Here is an 11,008-nt window from a genome sequence, read left to right on the forward strand (position 1 = left end):
AACCATCATTTATTGATGAGACTGACTTCTCTCCATTGTATAGTACACTAAAGCTTTGTACCATAGTCTGAAGTCAGAGAACTTGCTTCTTTCAGCTCCATACTTCTTAAGATTGCTTTGGCTATTCAGAGTCTTTGCATCTCCATATAAATTTTAAGATTTTCTGTTCTAGTTCTGTGAAAATGCTGTTGGTAATTTGGCAGGGATTTCACTGAATTTACAGATTGCCTGGGTAGTTTAGTTATTTTGACAATATTGATTCTTCTAAGCTAAGAATACGGTACATGTTTTATCTGTCATCTCCAGTTTCTTTCATCAGTATCTTATAGTTTTTGGAGTATGGGTCTTCTGTCTCCCAAGGTAGGTTTATTCTTAGGTATTGTATTGTTTTTCATGTGATGGTAAATGGGATTGTGTCTTTAATTCCTCTTTTTGATCTTTTGTTTTTAGTGTATAGAAACACAACATATGTCCCCTCCCTCTACTTGTGGCAGATTTATGTTGATGTTTGGCAGAAACCAACACAATTCTGTAAAGCAAATATCCTTCAATTAAAAAACATTAAAATTAAAAAAAAGAATAAGAAACAACAGATTTCTGTGTATTAATTTTGTACCCTGCAACTTTACTGAATTCGTTGATGAGTTCTAGTAGTTTTCTGGTAGCATCTTTAGGATTTTCTGTGTATAGAATCATGTCATCTGCAAAGACTGACAGTTTTATCTCTTCATCTCCAAGTTGGATTCCTTTTATTTCTTCTCTGGTTGCCATTGCTAGGACTTCTAAAACTATGTTGAATAAGAGTGGCAAGAGTGGACATCCTTGTCTTGTTTCTGATCTTACAGGAAATGGTTTCAGCTTTTCACCGCTGAGTAAGATGCTCGTTATAGGTCTGTCGTGGTGGTGGTTTAGGTGCTAAGCTGTGACTCCATTAACTGTAGCCTGCCAGATCCCTTTGTCTGTGGGATTCTCCAGGCAAGAATACTGGAAGGGGTTGCCATGTCCTTCTCCAGGGGATCTTCCTGACCCTGAGATCAAACCTACATCTCCTGCATTGCAGGCAGATTCTTTACAAACTAAGCTACGAGGGAAGTCCAAGGTTTGTCATACCTGGTCTTTATTATGTTAGGTATGTTCCCTCTCTGCTTACTTTCTGTCGACAGTGTTGGATTTTATTTACAGCTTTTTCGTATCTATTTAGATGATTGTATAGTTTTTATTCTTCAATTTGTTGATGTGGTATATCACACTGATTTGCAGCTATTGAAAAATCCTTGCATCCCTGGAGGTAAATCCTACTTAATCATGGTATATAATCCTTTTAATATACTGTTGGATTCAGATTGCTGATACTTTGTTGAGGATTTTTGTGTCTGTTTTCATCAGCGATATTGGCCTGTAAGTTTTGTAGTATCTTTTTCAGGTTTTGGTATTGAGGTAATTGTGGCCTCATAGAGTGAGTTTGGGAGTATTCCTTCTCTTCAATTTTTTGGATTAGTTTCAGAAGGGTAAGTGTTAACTCTTCTCTCAATATTTGGTAGAACTCACATCTGCTTGAACTTTTGTTTGTTAGAAGTTTTTAAATCACAGTTTCAATTTCAATACTTGTCAATGGTTTGTTCATACTTTCTCTTTATTCCTGGTACAGTCTTGGGAGATTGATTACACCTTTCTAATAATTTGTTCATTTCTTCCAGGCTGCCTGTTTTATTGGCACATGGTGACTTGTAGTAGTATCTTATGATCCTTTGTATTTCTGTGGTGTCTGTTGCAATATCTCATTTTTCATTTCTAATATTATTGATTTGAGCCTTCTCCCCCTTTTCTTGACTAGTCTGGCTAAAAGTTTATCAGTTTTGTTTATTTTTCAAAGAACCAGCTTTTAGTTACATTGATCTTTTCTATCGTTTTCTTCATTTCTAGTTTATTTATTTCTGCACTGATCTGTATGGTTTGTTTTCTTCTACTAACTTTGGATTTTGTTACTTCTTTCTCCATGTCCTTTCAGTATAAGGTTGGGTTGTTTATTTGAGCTTTTTCTTGCTTCCTAAGGTAAGATTGTGTTGAAACTTACGCCTTCAAACAATTAATACTTTTGCTATTTCCCATAGGTTCTGGGTCATTGTGCTTTCATTTTGTCTCTAGGTAAATTTTTTAATCTCCTCTTTGATTTCTCCAGTGACCCATGGTTATTTAATTTCATATTGTATAGTCTACACATGTTTGTGGTTTTTACCATGTGTTTTTCCTTATAGTTGATTTCTAACATCGTAGCATTGTGGTAGGAAAAGATGCATGTTGTGATTTGAATTTTGTTAAATTTACTGAGGTATGCTTTGTGGCCCAGCATGCATCAGTTTTGGAGAATGTTGTATGTACACTTGAAGAATATGTGTTTTGCTGATTTTGTATGGAATGGTATGTAAATATCAAATCAGTTCAGTTTAGTTCAGTCACTCAGTCGTGTCCAACTCTTTGCAACCCCATGAATTGCAGCACGCCAGGCCTCCCTGTCCATCACCAACTCCCGGAGTTCACTCAGATTCATGTTAATCGAGTCAGGGTGCCATCCAGCCATCTCATCCTCTGTTGTCCCCTTCTCCTCCTGCCCCCAATCCCTCCCAGCATCAGAGTCGTTTCCAATGAGTCAGCTCTTCGCATGAGGTGGCCAAAGTACTGGAGTTTCAGCTTTAGCGTCATTCCTTCCAAAGAAATCCCAGGGCTGATCTCCTTCAGAATGGACTGGTTGGATCTCCTTGCAGTCCAAGGGACTCTCAAGAGTCTTCTCCAACACCACAGTTCAAAAGCATCAATTCTTTGGTGCTCAGCCTTCTTCACAGTCCAACTCTCACATCCATACATGGCTACTGGAAAAACCATAGCCTAATCCATCTGGTCTAATGTGTCATTTAATGGCTGTGTTTCCTTATTGGTCTCCTATCTGGATGCTTTGTTCGTTATTATAAGTGGGTGTTAAAATCCTCCACTATTATTGTGACTGTTGATTTCCTCTTTTGTGGCTGTTACCATTTGCCTTTTATATTGTCATGCTCCTATGTTGAATGCATATATATTTACAGTTGTTATATCTTCTTGGATTGATCCCTTGATCATTACATAGTGTCCCTGTGTCCTGTAACAGCCTTTATTTTAAAGTTTATTTTGTGTGATATGAGTATTGCTACTCTAGCTGTCTTTTGTTTTCTATTTGCATGGAATACCTTTTTATATTCCTTCAATTTCATTCCTAGAGCTGAAGTGGGTCTCTTGTAAACAGCATATATATGAGTCTTGATTTTATATCCATTCAGCCAGTCTGTCTCTTTTGGCTGGAGCATTTAATCTACATTTTTAAGGTAATTAGCAACATGCTTGTTGCTCTTGTCATTTTCTCAAGTGTCCTGGATTTATTTTTGTAGGTCTTTTTTTCTTCTCTTCCTCTTTTGTTCTCTTCTTATAATTTGACAAATAATTTTAGTGTTGTTTGGAGTCCTTTTTTTTATATGTACTGTAGATTTTTGACTTGCAGTTACCTTGATGTATGACTTAGCAGTCTATGTATAATCAGTATTGTTAGTTGCTGATCTTTTAATTTCAAATGCTTTTCTGATAGCCTACATTTGTGCTCTCCTTTACTCACCAATTGCTTGTTTTGATATCATCTTTTGTGCAGATGATTTCCTCCATTTACTTTATATTTGCCTTTGCTAAGTCACTCTGTGCAACACCATAGACAGCAGCCCACTAGGCTCCTCTGTCCCTGGGATTCTCCAGGCAAGAATACTGGAGTGGGATGCCATTTCCATTCATATGTTTTGCTTGCTTTTTTCTAATGGGAGCCTTTTCTTTTCTGTGTAAGGTAGTTCATTTATTTGCAGATAGTTTTTGAAGAAGCTTGTTTTAAAGATTTTTTGAAGACTTTATCTATATCATGAGATAATGCGTTGTAGGATTTTTAAAATTGTCTTTGTCTCGTTTTAGGATCAGAGTAGTACGGATCTCATATAGTGTTCTCTCTTTTATGAAAGAGGTTGCGTTGAACTGAGGTTAACTCTTTTCATTAATATACATTTATTTATTTTAATTGGAGGTTAATTACTTTACAATATTTATGATCTTGTTGGTAAATTACCAACAAGGTCATCTTGCCTGGAAATTTCTTTTTCAGGAGATTTTTAACTATACATTTAAATATCTTTAATATTTAAAATACCATTTGTTGTCTATTTCATGTGTGAGTTTTGGAATTTGTGACTTTTGAAGAATTCATTGATTTATTAAAAATAATTTATATATTTTTATTTTGGCTGTGCTGGCAACTACTGAAGCCCATGCATCTAGAGCCCATGCAATATTTTTGCTGGATATGGAATTATTGGTTGATAGCTCTTTTCTTGTAGCACTTCAGATATACTGTTCCTTTTCCTTTTGGCTGTACACTTTCTTAGGAGAAATCCAAAGCTGTTTCAGTCATTATTCCCCTCTAGGTAATGTCATTTAAAAATATCATCACGATTGTTTTTGTCTTTAGTATTCAGCAGCTTTATTATGTGTTTCAGTATGCATTACTTTGAGTTTATCCAGTTTGGGACTCATCAATTTAAACCAGTATGTTCATACCTTTTACCATATTGTGGTTTGTGTTTGTTAGTTCCTCAAATTTTTTATGTGAACTTCAGGTGTGTGTTTTTTTTTTTTTTTTTGCTATCTTAGACGCAGTGACATGAATAATAGGCTTTTTGTTACTGTTCCCCAAGATCATAGTTTTATTGCTTTGCTTTCAGTTGCTCTGCTCAAATAATTTTTATTGATCTGTCTTTAGGCTCACAAACTTTCCTTTACCATCTCAATTTTTGCTATTGAACTTGACTATTAAATTTTTTTACTTTTTTTTTAGTATTAAAAATTATATTTGATTCTTTATATTTTCTCATTCTTTGAGATTTCTATATTTTTTTTTCAGGAGCATTCACTCTAAAATACTGAAACATATATGTAATACCTGCTTTAGAGTCTTCAGATAACTTTAATATCTGTGTCCTGTAAGTGTTGCTTCCTGTTATTTCTTTATCAAGTAATTTTAAATTGTTGCCTGAACAGTTTAAACATCTTTTTCTGAAAATGTGGTGCTTATTTAAATCCTATGGAGAATGTTTATTTTCCTCTTTTAGCTCAGGCACTTGACTTGTTTAGGTTCAGGCCACAAATTTTGACTAGTCACTTGTGTGATGTGATTTCAATCTCAGTTCTACTTTGAAAGGTTTTGCAATGTTAAATATGTTTGTTCCAGGAGTGGACCACTCAGTGGCTACTCTGGGACCTGGGTGGTGATTTCTCCCATTGTTCAGTTGCCAAAGACTATGGAGTGCTTTTAAGATCAGACCCATGCATGTTCAGCTTGTGAGTAAGGCTGACAGTTTATAAACAATGTTATGGAGTCACTTTTATGAATTCCTTCTCGTTTTTTCTCCTCATACTTTATGATTCTTTGAGCCACCTCTTTTCTATACTCCAGCCAGAAAGCTGGAATTTTATTTACCCTGAGCTGCTACATATTTCCCACGGTTTTCTCTGCATCTGGGAGCATTAAAAAAAAAAAAGAAAAGAAAAGAAAAGAAAAGGCTACATAGAGGAAAGAGGCAATAACATTTTGTCCCATTCTCTTTGGAAGACAGTTTGTCTTATCATACAAGAAGATCATGTTTGTTCAGAATTTTAGCCTCCACAGGCCCCTATTTTCTGCCACTGTTGGTGCCATCATTGCCAGATTGCTTTAGAGCTGGGGTATGAGACTGGAGAAAAAAGAAAAGAAAAATGGAGATATTTGACTCTTTTTTTTTTTTAATAATTAGGAGGTACTTTTTCTCTGAGCCAAAACTAAAGAACTTCTGGAGCTCATTGTTTTTTTGTTGTTGTTGTTGTTGGGGGTGGGGGGTTGTCTTTGGTTGAGATCATGGATAGTAAAGAAAAAGATACACTAATCAGTAGTTTGATAGTACTTTGAAATCTTATACTCCTCCCACTGTGCTCTTATTTAATTCTCCATTTCTTAAATAGCAGTTCCATGCATTCTGTTCATTTTTCATAAGTGCGTTTAGTGGAAAAGACAGGATGAATTGTCCTTACTCCTTCTTCAGTTCAGTTCAGTTCAGTCACTCAGTTGTGTCTGGCTCTTTGTGACCCCATGGACCGCAGCACACCAGGCTTCCCTGTCCATCACCCAACTACCAGAGCTTACTCAAACTCATGTCCATTGAGTCAGTGATGCCATCCAACCATCTCATGTTCTGTCATCCCCTTCTCCTCCCACCTTCAATCTTTCCCAGCATCAAGGTCTTTTCAAATGAGTCAGTTCTTCACATCAGGTGGCCAAAGTATTGGAGTTTCAGCTTCAACATCAGTCCTTCCAATGAACACAGGACTGATTTCCTTTAGGATGGACTGCTTGGACCTCACTGCAGTCCAAGGGACTCTCAAGAGTATTCTCCAACAACACAGTTCAAAAGCATCAATTGTTCACAACTCAGCTTCTTACCCAGAAGCAAACTCTCAGGGAAAAGCTTTTTTTTTTTTTTTTAATGTAGCTGTTTAAGTGCTGTTGGTATCTTATTTTTATATATTTAATAACTATTTTTAAACAGCTGATGAAAAACACACACAAAAGATTTCTTTTTGTTATTGATTAGTTTTTCTCTGCTGTCCTGAACTCTTTTATGCTGTAAGATCAGCAAAAACAAATTGATTATTTGAGGGATAATCATGCCAATACTTGGCATCTCTTTAGCTTTAGCTCATCACTGTACCTAAAAAGCCCAGCACTGCCTACTATTCTTAAGTGTTTAAAATTATCCCTATCAAAATGGGTTAGAGATAGTCTCAGAAACTTGAAGATGAATGTCACCTGAAGAACACTTAACTCTTCAGAGCTTGTGTTCAGTTTAATGTTAAAATCTTCATCTACATAATACATGACAATGAGCCCAGTGCATGTCACAGTGTATGACATAAAGCAGATATTTAAAATATATTTGCTCAACTTTTTGAAAGAATAAGCCAATGCATTCAACTCTTTGATCATATATTGAATGTTTTTTGTGTGTGTATGTTTGTGTGTAAGACACTAAGATGAATGGAAATAAAAAGATAACTAAGATATATTTCTGACAACCAGAAACTCTCACCGTGGCTAGCCAGACAGACAAAAAACTTATTATAGGGAAGAATGAAAAAGACATGTTGAAGGAAATTTTATCAGAAGGAAAAATAAAAGTTGAGGTAAAAATATCTTTGTTGAAATCAAATTAAAAGGCCACACACAATCTTTCTGATTGAATTCTGTGTAATTCATGGGAAGAACACTGGAGTCAGGAAACATAAATTCCTTTTTCTAGTTGTGCTATTATGTATGTCTCTGATCTTACCATCTGTAGTCTATTCTTTTTCATATCTGAAAAACAAGAGACTTAGCTGATGCTTATGGTCATTCATAGCACAAAATTTTATTTTGTTATTTTCTGTAAAAATTCTCTATCAAGAATTACTAAACACTGACATTTTGTAATTTTCACTTCAGATTTTTTTTAGATAATATAAAACATCATAGGTAAAGTTAGATCATCCAATGCTCCCTTCTCAACCTCCCTCCCTAATAGTAGTTACTATATTGTTTTTTCAGAAACTTGGTACCTAATTTTATTGCGGTAAACATCCTGATATCCCAAACTATCTTATGAGATGGTAAGGATATATCTACTAAGTAGTTGTACTTTAAAGTTGATTCATATCTTTTTGGTCCAGTTTTTAATATTTTGACTACATGATTCATGTCCACATTTTTAAAATATTTTACATAACATTTTATTCATCACACTGAATATATTTCAGTTGCTTGATTTTTAGAAGAACAAAACAATCTTTTCATTCAAATGTATGTATTGGAGATTTACCCTTGAGGAGAAACATAATCAAAATAATTTATTGAATCAGTTCAGTTAGGTCGTTCAGTCGTATCCAACTCTTTGCGAACCCATGAATCGCAGCACACCAGGCCTCCCTGTCCATCACCAACTCCCAGAGTTTACCCAAACTCATGTCCATTGAGCCAGTGATGCCATCCAGCCATCTCATCCTCTGTCGTCCCCTTCTCCTCCTGCCCCTATCCCTCCCAGCATCAGGGTCTTTTCCAATGAGTCAACTCTTCACATGAGGTGGCCATAGTATTAGAGTTTCAGCTTTAGCATCAGTCCTTCCAAAGAACACCCAGGGCTGATCTCCTTTAGGATGGACTGATTGGATCTCCTTGCAGTCCAAGGGACTCTCAAGAGTCTTCTCCAACACCACAGTTCAAACGCATCAGTTCTTGGGTGCTCAGCTTTCTTCACAGTCCAACTTTCACATCCATACATGACCACTGGAAAAACCATAGCCTTGACTAGACGGACCTTTGTTGGCAAAGTAATGTCTCTGCTTTTGAATATGCTATCTAGGTTGGTCATAACTTTCCTTCCAAGGAGTAAGCATCTTTTAATTTCATGGCTGCAGTCACCATCTGCAGTGATTTTGGAGCCCCAAAAATTAAAGTCTGTCACCGTTTCCACTGTTTCCCCATCTATTTCCCAAGAAGTGTATTTATTGAATAGTATAATACATTATAAGAATATATCATAATATACCTACCCACCACCTTTGGATTTATCCCCCCCCCCCTAGTATTTTTTTAATAGAAATCATGGATATATCCTTTACATTCTTGGGTCCATATGATGGATTCTCTAACACATATTTAGAATTAAGGTTGCTGGATGCTATCTCAAGTATATTTTGATGTTTATTAGATATTGGTAAACTGCTGATTTCTTCACATACTCTCTGATTCTTGTTATCTGAATTTTATAATTTCAGGGGTGTGAATTAGTATTTCATTCTCTAGAGGTTTGGGGTCAACATCTTTCATAACACTAGGTAAATCCTATACTATTCTGGTTTACTAAGAATTATTTGTTATTTGCTAGTTTTTCTTTTTTTTATATAGTTCATAATATTTCTGTCTTAATTTTGTTGACCTTATTCGATTTTTATATCCCTGAGAAACAGGGTGCCATGGTTTGCTTTGGGCAGTATTGTACCCACTTTCTCAGTCTAATTAATAGCACTCCCTTTGACTCATAGGAGTGTCTTAATTTAAATGATAGTAACTTGTGGAAAGATTTAAAAAAAAAAACACAAACATTTCTTAAGCAAAAAAAAAAAATTAATCAAATCTTTTTTGAAGTTATTGATATGATCATACATTTTTTATCTTTCATTAATGTGCTCAAACAGATTATGTCATGAAATACTCTGAAATGGAGCAACGTGTATGTTCCTGAAATTGTTGGGAAGCCCTTGGTGGTGATAGCTTATTGTTAAAGACCAAGAAGCCACAGAATAGGGCTCATCACTTGCTTTGTGCAGGGCATGTCATTCATTTACACAAGCACACTGGAGAGTTAGTAAAAAGTAGAAAACATGTATGCTGAGAAAGCAGAGAGTGCTAGAGCTCTGAGTGTTCTTACCTTTTCCTGAAGATCCCAGAAGAGCCCCCCAAGATGATAGCTTATGTGAACAATGTCAGATTCATGATCTCCAAAGAAGAATATTTAGCTTTGGGACCAGAAACCAGGCTTGATCACTTGAGAGATTTTGTGTAGCAGAGTTTAGCACAGAGTTTAAACTGAGTTGTTTGTTGTGTAATTATCAGTTCCTGGCTTAAAGAAAAAAAGGTTTTATGTGACTAAGACTAAGGAATGTAGAGGAAAAAAAAAAGAAGAGACATTTGTCCTTTCCTCCTCCTTGAGAATTCCAGACCCCACTTCCTCCTTGAGAGCCCCAGACCCTTTTCTCCTCCTCGAAGACCTATCAACCTGCCTAGGAATCGACTCTCTCATGGGCTCAATGGTAGAAATCCATCTGCAATGCAGGAGATACAGTTATGCTCCCTGTGTTGGGAAGATTCCCTGGAGAAGGAAATGGCAACTCATTCCAGTATTCTTGACTGGGTAATCCCATGGACAGAAGAGCCCAGCAGGCTATAGTCCATGGCATCACAAAAGAGTCGGACGTAATTTAGTGACTGAACAACACCAAGAATCTGACATTGTTAGATTTGGATTGCAAATATATTATTTAGAATTTTTGTATTTCTATTCAGCAGTGAGATTTATTTCTGATATTATTCTTGTCTAGTACCTAAATTTTGGTGATCTCATTAAAATAAGAGTTTGGCTTCTCTGTTTTCAGAGAAGTTTTGAAACTTTCTGGTGTTTTCTGAATTGAAATTATAATTTACCAATACATTTCAATAATGGTATTAACCAATAGTCTGAAGAAGGTTGTAGTTATTATACTTACCTTTGCTGATCCTCAGTTTCTTTAATGGTGATACTACCAAATCTGCTTTATATGTTTCCTATAAGGACCAAATTATATAACATGAGAAGCATATGTTTGATTTAAACATTAATTAAAATTTATATGTAAAATAGACAGCCAATGGGAATTTGCTGTATGACTCAGGGAACTCAAACCAGGGCTCTATAACAACCTAGAGGAGTGGGATGGAGAGGGTGGTGGGAGGGAGCTTCAAGAAGAAGGGGACATATGTATACCTATGGCTAATTCATGTTGATGTTTGCAGAAACCGACACAATTCCGTAAAGCAATTATCATTCAGTTAAAATATATACCAAAAAAAGCATACATGCACACAGAATAAAAATATAGAATGCTAACAGATTGAGAATTTTGACTGAATGACTATAAGATGATGACCTTAAGGCATAGAAGTTTGGGCATAACCAATCAATGGAAATAATTCAGAAACTAAGAGGAACAAAACAACTTGGTTCTTTAACCAGTGTTCAACCAGCTTCTCTCATCCAGAGGTTTTTCATGAAAGGACACTGGTGTAGGTTTTATGTTTATATTTAGGCATGAGTTTTCATGGCCAAAGTCAATCTAACTATAATGT

Source organism: Ovis canadensis, chromosome 3 (assembly GCF_042477335.2).
Source record: "Ovis canadensis isolate MfBH-ARS-UI-01 breed Bighorn chromosome 3, ARS-UI_OviCan_v2, whole genome shotgun sequence".
Classification (NCBI taxonomy): domain Eukaryota; kingdom Metazoa; phylum Chordata; class Mammalia; order Artiodactyla; family Bovidae; genus Ovis; species Ovis canadensis.